Source organism: Ovis canadensis, chromosome 13 (assembly GCF_042477335.2).
Source record: "Ovis canadensis isolate MfBH-ARS-UI-01 breed Bighorn chromosome 13, ARS-UI_OviCan_v2, whole genome shotgun sequence".
Lineage (NCBI taxonomy): Eukaryota > Metazoa > Chordata > Mammalia > Artiodactyla > Bovidae > Ovis > Ovis canadensis.
This window is the reverse complement of record NC_091257.1, coordinates 46,372,226-46,390,615: the sequence shown is the minus strand read 5'-3', so window position 1 is coordinate 46,390,615 and position 18,390 is coordinate 46,372,226. Positions and strand designations below refer to the sequence as shown.

Genomic DNA, 18,390 nt, shown 5'->3' with positions numbered 1-18,390 from the left:
CCTTATCTGCCAGTCCCGCCTACTTCTCTTTTCCAGGCTTGCAGTTCTTCTTTCTCTTTGTTCCTCAGACCTTCAGAATTCCCCTTATGCTCTGGCCTTAGCTTTTGCTATCCTCTCCACCCAAGTGCTCTAACCTCAGGCTTTCATGCTGCAGCTGTATTTTGTCTTACACAGCTCAGTAACATGTGGCTGCTTCAGAACAGCCTTCCTCTGCTGACCCTGTGATCCACAGTACCCCTCCTGTGGCCTCTCTACCTGGACCCTCTATCATCTTTTAACTTGAGGTTGGCATATTAGGGATATTGCTTTTTGTCTTTCAACATTCATTTATTTGATGTACTAAAGTTAAAATTTTTTCTGTAATAAAATATGTTGCTGTTTTCCATGGGGTTTTTATTAATATATAATAATGCAAATGAGTAACAATGGTGGTTAACTGCAACAATTATTAAGGACTTTTTATATGTCATTCCCTTCTCCAGTGGACCACATCCTCTCCACCGTGACCCACCCGTCTTGGGTGGCCCCACACGGCATGGCTTAGTTTCACTGAGACAAGGCTGTGGTCCGTGTGATTAGATTGACTGGATTGACCACTTCAGTATTCTTGCCTTGAGAACCCCATGAACGGTATGAAAAGGCAAAATGATAGGATACTGAAAGGGGAACTCCAGGTTGGTAGGTGCCCAATATGCTACTGGAGATCAGTGGAGAAATAACTCCAGAAAGAATGAAGGGATGGAGCCAAAGCAAAAACAATACCCAGCTGTGGATGTGACTGGTGACAGAAGCAAGGTCCCATGCTAGAAAGAGCAATATTGCCTAGGAACCTGGAATGTCAGGTCCATGAATCAAGGCAAATTGGAAGTGGTCAAACAGGAGATGGCAAGAGTGAACGTCGACATTCCTGGAATCAGCAAACTAAAATGGATGGGAATGGGTGAATTTAACTCAGATGACCATTATATCTACTATTGTGGGCAGGAATCCCTTAAAAGAAATGGAATAGCCATCATGGTCAAAAAAAGAGTCTGAAATGCAGTACTTGGATTCTGTCTCAAAAATGACAGAATGATCTCTGTTCGTTTCCAGGACAAACCAGTCAATATCACAATAATCCAAGTCTATGCCCCAACCTGTCACGCTGAAGAAGCTGAAGTAGAACGGTTCTTTGAAGACCTACAAGACCTTATAGAACTGACACCCAAAAAAGATGTCCTTTTCATTATAGGGGACTGGAATGCAAAAGTAGGAAGTCAAGAAACACCTGGAGTAACAGGCAAATTTGGCCTTGGAATCCAGAATGAAGCAGGGCAAAGGCTAATAGAGTTTTGCCAAGACAACGCACTGGTCATAGCAAACACCTTCTTCCAACAACACAAGAGAAGACTCTACACTTGGACATCACCAGATGGTCAACACCGAAATCAGATTGATTATATTCTTTGCAGCCAAAGATGGAGAAGCTCTATACAGTCAGCAAAAACAAGACCAGGCGCTGACTGTGGCTCAGATCATGAACTCCTTATTGCCAAATTCAGGCTTAAATTGAAAACAGTAGGAAAAACCACTAGACCATTCAGGTATGACCTAAATCAAATCCCTTATGATTATACAGTGGAAGTGAGAAATAGATTTAAGGGACTAGATCTGATTGATAGGATGCCTGATGAATTATGGAATGAGGTTCGTAACATTGTACGGGAGACAGGGATCAAGACCATCCCCATGGAAAAGAAATGCAAAAAAGCAAAATGGCTGTCTGAGGAGGCCTTACAAATAGCTGTGAAAAGAAGAGAAGCAAAAAGCAAATGAGAAAGGGAAAGATATAAGCATCTGAATGCAGAGTTCCAAAGAATAGCAAGAAGAGATAAGAAAGCCTTCCTCAGTGATCAATGCAAAGAAATAGAGGAAAGGAACAGATTGGGAAAGACTAAAGATCTCTTCAAGAAAATTAGAGATACCAAGGGAACATTTCATGCAAAGATGGGCTTGATAAAGGACAGAAATGGTATGGACCTAACAGAAGCAGAAGATATTAAGAAGAGGTGGCAAGAATACACAGAAGAACTGTACAAAAAAAATCTTCATGACCAAGATAATCACAATGGTGTGATCACTCACCTAGAGCCAGACCTCTTGGAATGTGAAGTCAAGTGGGCCTTAGAAAGCATCACCACGAATGAAGCTAGTGGAGGTGATGGAATTCCAGTTGAGCTGTTTCAAATCCTGAAAGATGATGCTGTGAAAGTGTTGCACTCAATATGCCAGCAAATTTGGAAAATTCAGCAGTGTCCACAGGACTGGAAAAGGTCAGTTTTCATTCCAATCCCAAAGAAAGGCAATGCCAAAGAATACTCAAACTACTGCACAATTGCACTCATCTCACATGCTGGTAAAGTAATGCTCAGAATTCTTCAAGCCAGGCTGTTCAACAATACGTGAACCATAAACTTCCAGATCTTCAAGCTGGTTTTAGAAAAGGCAGAGGAACCAGAGATCAAATTGTCAACATCTGCTGGATCATGGAAAAAGCAAGGGTGTTACAGAAAAACATCTATTTCTGCTTTATTGACTATGCCAATGCCTTTGACTGTGTGGATCACAATAAACTGTGGAAAATTCTAAAAGAGTTGGGAATACCAGACCACCTGACCTGCCTCTTGAGAAACCTGTGTGCAGGTCAGGAAGCAACAGTTAGAACTGGACATGGAACAACAGACTGGTTCCAAATAGGAAAAGGAGTATGTCAAGGCTGTATATTGTCACCCTGCTTATTTAACTTCTATGCAGAGTACATCATGAGAAATGCTGGGCTGGAAGAAACACAAGCTGGAATCAAGATTTCCGGGAGAAATATCAATGACCTCAGATATGCCGATGACACCACCCTTATGCCAGAAAGTAAAGAGGAGCTAAAAAGCCTCTTGATGAAAGTGAAAGAGGAGAGTGAAAAAATTGGCTCAAAGCTCAACATTCAGAAAACAAAGATCATGGCATCTGGTCCCATCACTTCATGGGAAATAGATGGGGAAACAGTGGAAACAGTGTCAGAGTTTATTTTTCTGGGCTCCGAAATCACTGCAGATGGTGATTGCAGCCATGAAATGAAAAGACGCTTACTCCTTGGAAGGAAAGTTATGACCAACCTAGATAGCATATTGAAAAGCAGAGACATTACTTTGCCAACAAAGGTCTGTCTAGTCAACGCTATGGTTTTTCCAGTGGTCGTGTATGGATGTGACAGTTGGACTGTGAAGAAAGCTGAGCGCCGAAGAATTGATGCTTTTAAACTGTGGTGTTGGAGAAGACTCTTGAGAGTCCTTTGGACTGCAAGGAGATCCAACCAGACCATTCTAAAGAAGATCAGTCCTGGGTGTTCTTTGGAAGGAATGATGCTAAAGCTGAAACTCCAGGAGTTTGGCCACCTGATACGAAGTGTTGACTCATTGGAAAAGACTCTGATGCTGGGAGGGATTGGGGGCAGGAGCAGAAAGGGACGACAGAGGATGAGATGGCTGGATGGCATCACTGACTCGATGGATGTGAGTTTGAGTGAATTCCGGGAGTTGATGATGGACAGGGAGGCCTGGCGTGCTGCGATTCATGGCGTCGCAAAGAGTTAGACATGACTGAGCGACTGAACTGAACTTGTATACGTCAGACCCTGTTTTTATTATGTTGTAAGCTAGTTAGAGGTAGAGTCAGTATTGTAACCTAGATCTCTTGACCCCACCTTTAACCATACAATGCTGCCATTTTTGTCAGGTTAGATCCATTAATTGAATCTGTATCTTAAATAACAATAAGAAGCAGCCAATAGGAATATGATGGAAGTTAAATTTTGACAGTTTTCTAGATATGGGTTATAACTGATTTAACTGCAGTAAAATATACTTAACATAAAATGTGCCATTTACCCATCTTTAAGTGTACAGTTCAGTGGCATTAAGTACTGCCTTTCCAATGCTGTGCAGTCATCAGCACTATCTGTTTCCAGAACTTTTTCATCATCACACGTGGAAACTGTACATTAAATAACGATTCCCCATCTCCTTTCCTCCAGCACCTGGTAACCACTATTATACTTTGTCTCTTCTAATTTGTCTATCCTAGATACCTAATATAAGTGTAATTATAAATATCTGTTATTTTATAGCTGATGTATTTCACTTACTGTAGTGTTTCCAAGGTGCATCCATGTTTTAGTGTATGTCAGTACTTCATTCCTTTTTACAGCTGAAGAATATTCCACTATATGCATATACCATATTTTGTTTATCCATTTATCTGTTGATGGGCATGTGGGCTGTTTCTACCTGTGGGCCATTATTGTGAAGATTAGTGCTATAGACATTGGTGTATATGTATGTTTGTGTTCTTGGCTTCAGTTCTTTTGAATATATACTCAGGAGTGGAATTGCTGGATCATATGGTAATTCTGTGTTTTAATTTTTTTGAGGAACCACTAAATTGTTTTCCATATGACTGCACAGTTTTATATTCCTAAGGGCAGTGTCTAAAGGTTCCAATCTCTTTATCTCCATGTCCTGTTATTCCTTTTATTTCTTTATATATATATATATATATATAAATATATAAAATAGTCATCCTGATTGGTATGAAAAAATACCCCATTGTGCTTTTGATTTACGTTTTCCCTAATAGTGAAAAAAGTTGAACATTTTTTCATGTTCTTATTGGCCACTTGTGTATCTTCTTTGGAGGAATGTCTATTTAAGTCCTTTGCTTATTTTGGAATTGGGTGTTTTTCTGTTGTATGAATTCTGTATATATTCTGGATATTAATCTTTTATGAGCTATATGATTTGCAAATATTTCCTTTTTGATGACTGATTTCTATTATAGTAGTTACAAAAGGTTTATTAATTTCTTTGGCAGCATGAGAGATTTGCCCCAAACCCCATGGACATTTTAATACCTTAATAAACATTTTTTCATCCTTAGCTGTATATGCAGTATGCTAGTGTATTGTTGTAGTGACTACCTAGATACTTCTCTGTCTTCTAAATATCTTTAAATTTTATTTTATATCTGTGTGTCCATATATTAACTTCATCCTCATCCTGTGGTATTTTTATTTCCTCCTATACACCTCTGGGCTTCCCTGGTGGCTCATGGTAGAGAATCTGACTGCAGTGTGAGAGACCTGGGTTTGATCCCTGGGTTGGGAAGATACCCTGGAGAAGGATGTGGCAGCCCACTCCAATATCCTTGCTTGGAGAATCCCCATGGACAGAGGAGCCTGGCATGCTACAGTCCATGGGGTCACAAAGAGTTGGACATGACTGAGTGACAAAGCACAGCCTAGCCTGTAGCACAGAAGCACACTTGTGACAGGGTTTCTGTAGATAACTGTTGAGTTTATTATTGAATTGGTAATCACTCTACTATCACAGTGATAAAACCATAGTTTTCTTAGTCCAAATTTTTGTATGATACAAAATTCTTAGTTGTAAATCAGAGTCCACTCTCCAGCTAACATCAGCAGAAGAAAAATTATTAAAGGACATTTGGAAGCCCACAGAATTTACAGGACATCCAAATATATCAGGTGAATAGGGAACTGCCCCACAAGTCATCACATAGACGTCACAGGTTTTACTAGTCACGCTGGGGACTGGATGTGACAAGTACCATCACAGTTTTGCCCTGAAAGATGGATCTTGACCACCTCTCGCACCAAAAGAGATGCGTTTTCTCATTTGCTCCCTCACATTGCTATTTCTGAAGTGAAGCGTGTATGGATGCACTTGGTTGGTGGACATTAGATACCATTGCCAAACTAAGGAAGCCAGGAGAGTCCAGTTTTGTAATGTGGCAAAATTTTGGAAGACATGAAACCTAGGCAAAGACTCTGGATGGCCACAAGCATGGCAATGTCATGGCATCCTTTAAGACATATTTGCCCCTGTACAGGGACCCTGTGTTACCACTTTGATATTATTTATGCCTGCGTAGCCTGTAAAGTTTTGGCTAATGAGTTCTCATTTGGCTAAGGAGAAACTTCCAAGTTTCATCTTTCAGAAAGCAACAGACAAAGTTGTTTCATGAGTTATACAGCTGTGGAGCCTGCAAAGATAAATGGTTAGCAAATAAGAATCTTTTTTTTTTTTTTCTTTTAGTATCAGGGAAGAGGAAAATGTGATTTAAGGTGATGAATAAAGGAAAGCTGTAGCTGATTACTGTTATGTTATCTAGTCAACTATTGGGATAGTCTTAAAAGCAAAAAGTCTTGCCTCCCAAATAATTTAGAAAGGTCTTCCATGGTTTTAATATTTTCTGTTAAAATTATAGGTCTCTTGTTTGTCACTCATTAGTTATTAATTTTTCTGAATCTTTCGTGTGCATTTCTCAGTGACTTATATGCCAACTTAAGATTCCACCAAACTACTTTGTGATTTGGTGTGCTTATAACTGAAGAATCAAGTACATTGTGATGAAATGTAGATCTGATTGTCACCTAGGGGTGGTTTTGAAACATTTGTAAGGGGTTGAAATTTGAACTGTTAATTTTCTTTTCTATTTATCTTTTATCTTTTAGATTGTAAAAATGCCCTCTTTCTGCCTATTTTCCCAGTTATTCATATATGATTTATTGTCAGATTTAAAATAAAGCAAGGAGAAACAGGAAGATCCCCTGGAGTATGAAATGGCAATATGCTCCAGTATTCTTACTTGGAAAACCCCATGGACAGAGGAGCCTAGTGGGCTACAGTCCATGGGACCACAGTCAGACAGGACTGAGCAACTGAGCACACACACAAAGGCTAACAAGGAAAAATATGTCCCATTAAAAAAATATGTATCATTTGTTACTTAGTATTTATGGGAATTCCTAGTTTGATTTTTCTGTGCACTTGAAATACAAAGAAGAGTGCATAGAATGAATTTTGTGTATTTCAGAACAAACATTGCAACTTTCCATTGGATGACAGAATTAACTATCTTTTATATGATGAATAATGAATACATACTTCACAGCAGAGTATTTATTACTATATTCCACACATCAAATTACTTCTCCCTTATTAATGAATAATGACCAATTTGTGTTGCTGCTGCTACTGCTGCTAAGTCACTTCAGTCATGTCCGACTCTGTGCGACCCCATAGACGGCAGCCCACCAGGCTCCCCCGTCCCTGGGATTCTCCAGGCAAGAGTACTGGAGTGGGTTGCCATTTCCTTGTTCAATGCATGAAAGTGAAAAGTGAAAGGGAAGTCGCTCAGTCATGTCTGACCTTCAGCGACCCCGTGGATTGCAGCCTTCCAGGCTTCTCCATCCAGGGGTTTTCCAGGCAAGAGTACTGGAGTAGGGTGCCATTGCCTTCTCCCCAATTTGTGTTAGGACCTATCTATTAGGTTTTTTTTTTTCTTTTAGGGAACTCAATAAATAGTACGTGAACCGAGAACTTCCAGATGTTCAAGCTGAATTGAGAAAAGGCAGAGGAATCAGAGATCAAATTGCCAACATCCATTGGATCATAGAAAAAGCCAGAGAGATCCAAAAAAACATCTACTTCTGCTTTATTGACTACGCCAAAGCCTTTGACTGTGTGGATCACAACAAACTGAAAAATTCTTGAAGAGATAGGAATAATAGACCACCTTACCTGCCTCCTGAGAAATCTGTACGAAGGTCAAGAAGCAACAGTTAAAACCAGACGTGGAACAATGGACTGGTTCCAAATTGGGAAAGGAATACAACAAGGCTGTATATTGTCACCCTGCTTATTTAACTTACATGCATCAGGTGAAATGCCTGGCTGGATGAAGCACAAGCTGGAATCAAGATTGCCGGGAGAAATATCAGTAACCTCAGATATGCAGATGACACCACCCTTATGGCAGAAAGCAAAGAGGAACTGAGGAGCCTCCTGATGAAAGTGAAAGAGGAGAGTGCAAAAGCTGGCTTAAAACTCAACATTCAGAAAACTAGGATCATGGCATCCAGTCCCATCACTTCATGGCAAATGGATGGGGAAACAATGGAAACAGTGACAAACTTTATTTTCTTGGGCTCCAAAATCACTGCAGATGGTGACTGCAGCCATGAAATTAAAAGACACTTGCTTCTTGAAAGTAAAGCTATGACCAACCTAGACAGCATATTAAAGAGCAGAGACATCACTTTGCCAACAAAGATCCATCTAGTCTAAGCTCTGGTTTTTCCAGTAGTCATGTATGGATGTGAGAGTTGAATATAAAGAAGGCTGAGGGGTGACAAATTGATGCTTTTGAACTGTGGTGTTGGAGAAGACTCTTGAGATTCTCTTGGACTGCAAGCTGATCAAACCAGTCAATCCTAAAGGAAATCAACCCTAAATATTCGTTGGAAGGACTGATGCTGAAGCTGAAACTCCAATACTTTAGCCACATGATGTGAAGAACTGACTCACTGGAAAATACCCTGATGCTGGGAAAGATTGAAGACAGGAGGAAAAGGGGATAACAGAGGATGAGATGGTTGGAAGACATCACCACCTTGATGGACATGAGTTTGTGTGAGCTCCAGGAGTTGTTGATGGACAGGGGAACCTGGTGTGCTGCAGTCCATGGGGTTGCAAAGAGTCGGACATGACTGAGCGACTGAACTAAACAATAAATAGTAACCCTCTTCTTAATTCTGAACAATATGAGAAACAAAACAGTAGAGTGAGGCAAACAGGAAATCAAAATCCATATGATTTTTTATTATTAATAAAGGCTGAGTTGAAGCATGTTGCTTAGGGAGAAGTCCAAGTGGGTCAGCTCACACTCAACCAGAGAAGTAGGCAGCTTACCTTCCAGGCACAGCTGGAGAAGCAAGCAGAACACGTATTCCATGTGGGTACCACACTCCCAAGAGGAGACTAGGGAAGCTGAGCAGCCCTGGCCAGGTTATTCCAGAATTAGCCAGTTAGAAGTCAACTCAGAAGTCCACTGAAGACAGCCATAGGGATAGAACAGAGGAGGAGTTTAAAGTGAATAAGAACTCACTCAGTTGGAAGAGACAGCAGCATATGCCTCCAATTTTACATTACCTTGGCCAGCTGCTTTAGGGATCTAAAATTTTACTTATGTTTTGCAAATTGGGTCATTCTTTTTAATATTTGATACTTAAACTTTCTGACAATCATTTGGTAGTGTCAAATAATTAGACATAGGATGTAGTCTGGCCTCAAGTCATTGTCATTTGGCACTGTGGGAGAGAACAGGAACAGTGTTGATGTAGGACAACTCACAGAGCAGCTGTTTGGTCTCTTAGTTAAGAGCACAGTTCTGTTGTCAGAAGACCTTTGGACAAAACAAAACTTTCTGTGCCTCAGTGTCCTTTTCTATAAAAGGGAACAATAATAGCACCTACCTCAAAAGGGAATTGTGAAGTTTATGGGTTAATAAAAACAAAGCATGTGAGTAGTGCTTGGAGCATAGTGTTGAGTAAATATGATCAACAATTCTGAAAAATCGTAAAGTTATAGAAAGTTCTTTGTGTGCTCAGTTGCTCGGTGGTGGTCAACCCTTTTTGACCCCATGGATTATAGCCCTCCAGGCGCCTCTGCTCATAGAGCTCTTCAAGCAAGAATACTGGAGTGGATTGCCATTTCCTCCTCCAGGGGAATCTTCCTGACCCAGAAATCGAACCTGCGTCTCCTGCATTGGCAGGCGGATTCTTTACCACTGAGCACCTGTGTGGGAAGCCCATAAGAAGTTCTTATATGTTGTTTAAAATGGCCTTTAGAAGAAACTGATCATTCAATATTTGAAGTTATCAAAGAGCTTTCAGACTAGATTTGAATGACACAGGAATAAATTGGTGAGTTACTTATAGCTACAAAAAATGACATGGAATGAAAATGAAAAAGTAAAGGAGAAGGGCATTGAAGAGAATGGCATGTTCTATTTTGCTTCCTCAACTCCCTGGAAAGCTTACTTACCTTCTTCGCTAGAGAACAGATTTCCCAGCCTGGAGCCACTTTGTGGTCATTTTCTTGGCCTCCTTCCCAGTGTTTTCTGAACTACTCAGTGTGTTTCTCTGAGTGATAAAATTAATGCCAATTTTTAGGTCTGCCACATACTGTCAAAATATTGGAAAATTATTCATCTTTCTGGGCGAGGTGGCCTGTCTGTGAGATGGACATAATAATACTTTCTCATAAGGTATTATGGATGTAAAATGAAGCAGTTGATGAATGAAAAATAATGTAGGTACTTGGTAAATCTTAGTTCCTTTTCTTTTCCTACTTTGATTTGTAACTGGCTTTCTCCTCTTAGTTGTGTTGATGTCCAATAAAATTGGGATAATAGTACTAATTTTATAGGGTTGTTAAGAGGATTTAATGAAATGATGACTACATAGAGCTAGTATAGTTCCTGCTACAGAGTATATAAATAGAACTGATGTTCCTTAGGAAGTCAAACATCTTCATATGCTTGTTATGTGTATTAATTTTGTGAAAACTCTTCATATGACATTATCCCTTAAATCATCCTCAGGACCCATTAATGTATCAAAGGTGTTGAGAAGCCCTGCAAAAAAAAAATAAAAGATGCTACTTGGTTTAAAGCAGCACTTCCCCTATGTATTTGAGCAAGGGACCCCCCCTCTCTTGTTTTTTAGTGGAGGAGGGGACACATTTTTTTTCCTGGCATCCTGTGTCATGATGTGTCTTAGCTGTCTTGGGAAATGACAGACTGGCAACAAGAGGGGACTGAGGGAGGTGTTGGAAGGCAGTGAGTTGGTGAGTGAGAAGTGCTAGGGCTGTTGGATTATATCGACAGCTTTGACTAACTCTAAAGTAAGCTTACCTGTAGTTTTCCTTTGTGGAAGGATCTATTAATGTTCCCTTTATCTCTGCTTTTTCTAAAGATGTGCAAGAAACAGTGCTCCTGGTTCTCCTTGCTTCTCCCAGACCTGCCGCTCTTGCCACCTCTCAGTGGCACGTGTATCCCTTCTTCCAGGGGCCCAGACCTAAATCCTGGAGTCATCTCTGCATCTTTCTTTCACTTACATCAGCACATTCCACAGGCTCTACCTTTAAGCCAGATTTATAATTCTATCATATCTCTCCATCTTCACCTTTACTACCTTGTCCTTGTCTTGTTTTATCAGTCTCCTGGGCCCTGAGCTGCTCATTCAGCTGTTCCCCCACCCCACCCCAATGCCTGCCCACCACCCCCTAACCCCAATGCCTGCCCATCCCCCACCCCCACCCCCACTGTGTTTCTTTTGCTGTCATGCACATAGGGTCATCTTTACCATCTTTCTAAATTCTATATATATGCATTAATATACTGTATTGGTGTTTCTCTTTCTGACTTACTTCACAAGTTTCATGCTATGGGTTCTTTTTAGGGAAACCTGACAACTACTGCAACAGCCTTTTTCCTGGTCTCCTTGCTTCTGCTATTTCATCTCTAGTTTATTTTCAACATAGTGGTTAGCATGATCCTTTAGAAATGTCAGAGAAGTCACTCCTCTGATTAAACCTTCTGACAGGTATCTCATTTCACTTAGTAAAAGCCAGAGTCCTTAATAAAACCCATAGGCCCCTTGGTCTAGAGCCAGCTCCTCTCTCTTTGACAAATCTCCTGCACTCCCCAGCTCACTCTGTTCCAGGATTGCCCACTGGCTTAGTCAGCTGTTTCAAATACAAAAAGATGATGCTGTGAAAGTGCTGCACTCAATATGCCAGCAAATTTGGAAAGCTCAGCAGTGGCCACAGGACTGGAAAAGGTCAATTTTCATTCTAATCCCAAAGAAAGGCAATGCCAAAAAATGTTCAAACTACTGCATAATTTCTGTCATTTCACACGCTAGCAAAGTAATGCTCAAAATTCTCTAAGCTAGGCTTCAACAGTACTTGAATCGAGAACTTCCATATGTTCAAGATGGATTTAGAAAAGGCAGAAGAACCAGAGATCAAATTGCCAACATCCACTGGGTCATGGAAAAAGCAAGAGAGTTCCAGAAAAACATCTACTTCTTCACTGACTATGCTAAAGCCTTTGTTTGTGTGAATCACAACAAACAGTGGAAAAGTCTTCAAGAGATGGGAATACCAGACCACGTTACCTGCCCCCCGAGAAACCTATACACAGGTCAAGAAGCAATAGTTAGAAGCAGACATAGAACAACAGATTGGTTTCAAATTGGGAAAGGAGTACATCACGGCTGCATATTGTCTCCCTGCTTATTTAACTTACATGCAGAGTACATCATGTGAAATACTGGGCTGGATGAATCACAAGCTAGAATCAAGATTGCTGGAAGAAATATCAGTAACCTCAGATATGCAGATGGAGAAGGCAATGGCAAGCCACTCCAGTACTCCTGCCTAGCAAATCCCATGGACAGAGGAGCCTGGTAGGCTGCAGTCCATGGGGTCGCTACGAGTCAGACACGACTGGGCAACTTCACTTTCACTTTTCACTTTCACTTTTCACTTTCATGCATTGGAGGAGGAAATGGCAACCCACTCCAGTGTTCTTGCCTGGAGAATCCCAGGGACGGGGAAGCCTGGTGGGCTGCCGTCTCTAGGGTCACACAGAGTCGGACACGACTGAAGCTACTTAGCAGCAGCAGCAGCAGATATGCAGGAGACACCACCCTTATGGCAGAAAGCAAAGAGGAACTAAAGAGCCTCTTGATGAAAATGAAAGAGGAGAGTGAACAGGCTGGCTTAAAACAACATTCAAAACACTAAGATCATGGCATCCGGTCTCATCACTTCATGGCAAGTGGATGGGGAAACAATGGAAACAGTGACAGACTTTCTTTTCTTGGGCTCCAAAATCACTGCAGATGGTGACTGCAGCCATGAGATTAAACGATGCTTGCTCCTTGGAAGAAAAGTTATGACCAACCTAGAGACCATGTTAAAAAGCAGAGACATTACTTTGTCGACAAAGGTCCATCTAGTCAGAGCTCTGGTTTTTCCAGTGGTCATGTATGGATGTGAGAGTTGAACCATAAAGAAGGTTGAGCAGTGAAGAATTGATGCTTTTGAACTGTGGTGCTAGAGAAGACTCTTGAGAGTTCCTTGGACTGCAAGGCGATCAAACCAGTCAATCCTAAAGGAAATCAACCCTGAATATTCATTGGAAGGACTGGTGCTGAAGCTCAAGTTCCAATCCTTTGGCCATCTGATGCGAGGAGCCGACTCATTGGAAAAGACCCTGATGCTGGGAAAGATCAAGGGCAGGAGGAGGGGCGACAGAGGACAAGGTGGTTGCATGGCGTCACCCACTCGATGGTCATGAGTGAGTGTGCTCCAGGAGATGGTGGAGGATGGGGAGGCCTGGCGTGCTGCAGCCCATGACGTTGCAGAGAGTCGGACACGACTGAGCGACTCAACTACAGCAGCAATAGAGTACCCGAGACCCAGAAGCAATATGAACCAGAGGCTCATAAACAATAGAAATCAATTTCTTACAGTTCTGAAGGCTGGGAAGTTCAAGATCTTTGTAGTAGCATGGTTGAATTCTGGTGAGGGCCGTCTTTCAGGTTGCAGAGTACTGCCTGCTCATCGTGTCCTCACTTGGTAGAACAGAGGGGAAGGAAGCTATCTCCTGACTTTCAGGGCATTTATCCTACTCATGAGAGCTCTACCCTCATTCACCTACTTCTCATCCTAATGACCTCCCAAAAGCCCCACCTCCTAGCACCATCGCACTGGGAGGTAAAGTTTCAACATATGGATTTGGGGGGAACATTAACATTCAGTCCGTAACACCAGTCTCCTGTCTGTTTCTTTGACAAACAAGCATGTTCCCATCTCTGGACTTTTGCATTGTCTCTCTTTTCTGGTCTAGAAGCATCTTTTCTCAGATATGTCCCAAACCTGCTCCTTCGTTTTCTTCTGATTGCTGCTAGTGAGACATCCTCTAACCAACCTACATACAAATATAACCAGGTTCTTCCTTTACACTGTCTGGCTTACTCTCCTTTATTTTTACCATAGTACTTTTCATGGTTAGGCATATTATATACTTATATACTTAATTATTTGTTGGTTGACCGCCCCCCACAACTAGAATATAATTCCATAATAGGATAGATTTTGTCTAGAGCATCACTTACACATATTTGTGGAATGAATAGGTGAACAAGGGTCACATTTGCCATGAACTATATAGCTTGAAGTACATACCATTATACCGTGACAAATTTAAGCTTAGATATTAAGCCTGAATCATGAAGGTCTCTCTTTTTTTTTTTTTTTTGGATGAGCTAAATCAGCACTTCCCAAAGTTGATCCATGGATAACATTTTAAAAGATGTGAAAAGGTGTTATGCAGGGTATAGAACAAATGTGTATATATATGTGTGTGTGTGTGTATGTGCTAGAGAGTGACCAATTGAATAGAAGCATGAAAAGTTTTTATGTGTGTGATTATATGTGAAATCTTAATAGATAATAGAGTTTTTTTTTCTGTGTCACATGATAAGACATTTGAATTTTTCTCAGAATAATCACACCTATTGAGAATAAGTTGGTTCTAACAGTGTAGAACTTTAATCATATGTTGTTATAATAATGAGATATGGTAAAAATAACTGGAAGTTTAACTTTATTCCTGTGAAGAAATGTTATTTCTTTGTATGGAAAGTTGAAAAGAAGAGGTTGATATATGAGAGTAAATCTGTGAGTGACTCCAGAATGATTATTATCATAAAGGTGTATGAAATTAATATTACATGTAGAATTTGGTATTTGTTGGTGTCTGGAGCCTTCTTAGGATTTCTTTTGTTTTTTTGCTTTGCCATTGGGAAATTACCAGGAGTATTTCTGAAGCGTGATCTTTAGAAATAGTGCCAAACTGCTCTCATCCTGCCTAAAAGCAAAATATATATATATATATATATCTTCTTAGATGGCAGGGGACGCAGGTTTGATCCGTGAGTCAGAGAGATCCTCCTTGGAGGAGGAAATGGCAACCCACTCTAGTATTCTTACCTGGGAAATCCCATGGACAAAGGAGCCTGGAGGGCTATAGTCCATAGTGTTGCAAAGAGCTGGATATGACTGAGTGACTGAGCATGCACGCACAGCTTTGGAAAATAAGTAGATTGTATGTTGAGATTTTAAAAATACTATAAATACCATTACTTTACCTGGATCAATAGTTGCTCTTACTTTTTCACTAGTTCTTTTCATTCTGGGACTTTTAATTACCACAAACCTAGCAAAAAATCTTGGACTAAAGTAAAACCACTCCATTAGAGAGTTAATTATAATAGTTTTTCAACATCTATTAGTGATTTTTATTCAAACTCAATAGTGAATTTAATAATCCCTTTGTTCTCAGTGAATGAGACTTCATTTAAGCAACAAACATCATAGCCTTTTAGCGCATACATGACCCTCATAGAGTATGGCATGTTCCTTAATAATAGGTGAATATCAGTCCACAAAGAACCCATAATTCAAAGGATTTATACACAGTTCTAGTAGGAGCACTTGAACTTTAATATTAATAGATCAAATAAATAAGTAATTTTGCCTTATCTACATTTTGTCCTAAAATCCCTGAAATTTAGATGATAATAAGGTTCCACAGTACTTCTAATTTCTCTACTTCTTCAGAAGACATTTTGTTTTTGTGGCCTCATTTTATTTTTGATATTATTTTCTGAGTTGTTTAAAAAAATTGTTGATTTTGCCTTAATGCTGATCATTTATTTCTACTTGACTCTCTATCCAATGAGGTTTCCTTCAGTTAATTTTGATTTGTCAGAGTATCAGTGACCAGGCTTGAGGAAAAAATTTGTGAATCTATAATGTTACAGTTTTGGGGTTGGGTTTTTTTTTTTTTGGTGGGTTGGCGTTTCAGTATTTGGCTAGGGAGGTATGCTTGAAATCCAGAGGTCTGTTTCTCATAAAAGGTTGTATTTTGCATTTCTCCCATGATTGTATCATCAAAGGGCTTGTGATTTCATCAAAACCCAAACCCAAACATACATACATATGCCCTTAAACACATATTTGTCATAAATTCTTCAATGTAATATATTCATTTTCCCCCAAAAAACTATACTTTGGAAAGAGGTTATGGCCTTAAATTATAGTTCTCATGAAGGATGTTGATATTCTTCAACTACCTTATTTTAGTTTGAACAACAAAGTAATAAAACACTGCTTGGAAAAGTTACATTAGCTTGAAAAAACTTAATACCCATTTAGGATGCTTGTTGGGGTCACTTGAAATTGACGAAAAATGTTATAGCTGAATTTAAAGGTTTAGAGATAATTTTTGGGAAGATGACCTTACAATTATAAGTATTAGATATCATTGTAAACAAACCTTCTAGAAATTGCATTACAAAGCAATACACTATGGAGTTACTTTGTGGAGATCACAAATAGCTAATGGGTAGTTGTGGCTGGCGTAATATTTCCAGTGACATCATTGTGCATGGACTCAAAAAAAGGGCTAGATCTTAAGTAACTTTGAAATTGATGTGCTTTTGAAAATTGTTAGATAACTTAAAAAGTGGCTCCATGGATGGTAAAGACCATGATTTCAAGATGAATAATCTTGTTTCATGAAATTTGAGTGGACACAGCAATATTTCTAAATGAACATAATAAGAAAGTGTTACTTAAAATGTTTATATAACTAAATTAATAAATTATATAATATGAAGTCATTTCCTTTCATCGTCTATATTATGGAAATGGCTTTACCTCTCATTTTGGATAGTCTTATGTGGAAAATGGGCAACTGGCTTTTATGCTAGTTGTCATATTTGGACACATATATACAATATTGCATGTGTGTGTAATGTAGATGAGTGTGGACATAGGAAAAAGTCCAGAAGCGTGCACATTGTCCTGCTCTCAGCATTAGCTTCTGGGGTAGAGTGCAGCTGAGGGTCTTGGTCCCCAGCACACATCAGGCACATTGCCACTTCAGTGCTGTTGAACTTGCTGTTCCCTCCACCTGGCACGCTGCTCCTCACATAGACACATGCTTACTCCCTGTGTTTACTCTAATGTCATCTTCTCGGTTCTTCCCTGGTAAGTATCAAAAACTGCACCTGCTGCTCTGCCTCCCTGTCCCCCTTTCTGTTTGAGTTTTACCCTAAGCACTTACTATTACCCATCATACTGTTTTACTTGGTTATGTTTCTAATTGCCTCTCCTAAAATGGAATCTCCATCAGGTGGGGATGTTTCTGTGTCAGAATTTTGTTTGTTTTGTGTGTGTAGAGATTTATCTTGTTGACTGTTGTATTGTTGGCATCAAGAATAGTGCTTGTACAAAGCAGATACTCAACAAATATTTGAATGAGTAAGTTATAGAGCATGAGCATTTTAATGACTGTTGATATTGTCAGGTTCGTTTTTAAAGGACATACCAGCTTAAATTTCATAGTGTTTGTGTGACTATAGATATACCAATATAATACCTAAGACTATATAATTTACTAGGTGAGATTATTTTAATTTTTTGATAACGAAGTTGAATATTTTAAAGATATTTTTACATTTAGTGCTCTTTTTATTTTTGACTGTGTAATACATTTGTTAAAAGTTGGGAAATACTGAAACCATGCTCATTATTCATTCAGGACATAATTGCTGACTGATTTCTGTGTAATGGGTCTATCAGTTCAGTCACCCAGTTGTGTCCGGCTCTTTGCAACCCCATGAACCACAGCATGCCACGCCTCTCTGTCCATCACCAACTGCCGGAGTCCACCCAAACCTATGTCCATTGAGTCGGTGATGCCATCCAACCATCTCATCCTCTGTTGTCCCCTTCTCCTCCTGCCCTCAGTCTTTCCCAGAATCAGGGTCTTTTCAAATGAGTCAGCTCTTCACATCAGGTGGCCAAAGTATTGGAGTTTCAGCTTCAACATCAGTTCTTCCAGTGAACACCCAGGACTGATCTGCTTTAGGATGGACTGGTTGGATCTCCTTGCAGTCCAAGGGACTCTATAGACATGCTCTGTTCTCTCCTCCAGAGATTATAGTCTGCTAAGCAAATACCCATGCTGGAAAAATGCAGAAGAAAATTTAAAAATTACATATGATGCTCATATAGGGGTAATCCTTGTTGAGGATTTAGATTTTATCTTTTCAATCTGTGTCCTGCATGGGTCCATGAACACTAAAATAAATTATAGCTTTTTTCACATAGAATATCTTGAATTTTTCTTTGCCATTAAATGTGTTTGTTAACTTTTGATATTTAATGGTTGTGTGACATTCCGTCTTATGGAATTTTCACAATTAGGTTGCTTGTAATTTTCACTGTTATAAATAACATGCCATTGATACATCATATGCGTCTTTTCTCTATATCTCTGTTATTGCCTTATGTATCGGCTTCCTGTTGCTCCTGTAACAGCTGACCATAAACTTAGTGGCTTAAAGCAACA

The 18,390-nt window shown here is 39.8% G+C and overlaps 1 protein-coding gene across 5 annotated transcripts in view; it reads left to right on the top strand.

Moving 5' to 3' along the window:
- The window catches only part of TRDMT1 (tRNA aspartic acid methyltransferase 1), a 71,123-nt gene that overhangs the window by 10,798 nt on the left and 41,935 nt on the right, over window positions 1-18,390 (top strand). Inside the window, exon 1 of one of the 5 annotated variants that reach the window (XM_069547585.1) lies at window positions 9,734-9,817. The exons of the other annotated variants lie outside the window; for them this stretch is intronic. The gene's annotated coding sequence lies outside the window, so the exon portion shown is untranslated. Of the gene's footprint in view, window positions 1-9,733; window positions 9,818-18,390 lie in introns of those variants that run through there. 5 annotated transcript variants of the gene reach the window in all.